Below are 406 nucleotides of genomic sequence, written 5' to 3' on the forward strand. Positions count from 1 at the left end.
CAATTTTATAACTTTATTTGATGTATTTGATGATCAGCAATTAGTTCTCATCCACATTGACTGTCTGTAGATTTTGAAAGTGGTAACAGGTACATAGGTAACCAAAGTATAGAGCTTATTTGGTGAATCTTCATCCTCATTACGTTTTCTGGACAGCCGCACACGGATTCGGTATGGGACATTCCTTATTCCTTTGGCCCAGACAGCTTTGTTGAGCCTGGTATCAATGCGCACATCTGGAGTTCCCATCTCCTTCATGGCAAATTTCCGAATCTCTTTGAGTGCCCGAGGGGCACGCTTCTTGAAGCCCACTCCATGGATGCGCTTGTGAATGTTGATGGTGTATTCTCGGGTCACCACCTTGTTGATGGCAGAACGGCCCTTTTCTTCTCGCCACCCTTCTTTG

General features: G+C 44.8%; 1 pseudogene across 1 annotated transcript; it reads right to left on the reverse strand.

The window, feature by feature from the left end:
* LOC108526095 (60S ribosomal protein L31 pseudogene) lies at nucleotides 1-402 on the reverse strand (annotated as a pseudogene). The gene has a single exon (XR_001884410.1). The product of XR_001884410.1 is annotated as a 60S ribosomal protein L31 pseudogene (transcript).
* Nucleotides 403-406: the final 4 nt, after the last annotated feature.

Source organism: Rhinopithecus bieti, unplaced genomic scaffold (assembly GCF_001698545.2).
Source record: "Rhinopithecus bieti isolate Rb0 unplaced genomic scaffold, ASM169854v2 repeat_597, whole genome shotgun sequence".
Classification (NCBI taxonomy): Eukaryota; Metazoa; Chordata; class Mammalia; order Primates; family Cercopithecidae; genus Rhinopithecus; species Rhinopithecus bieti.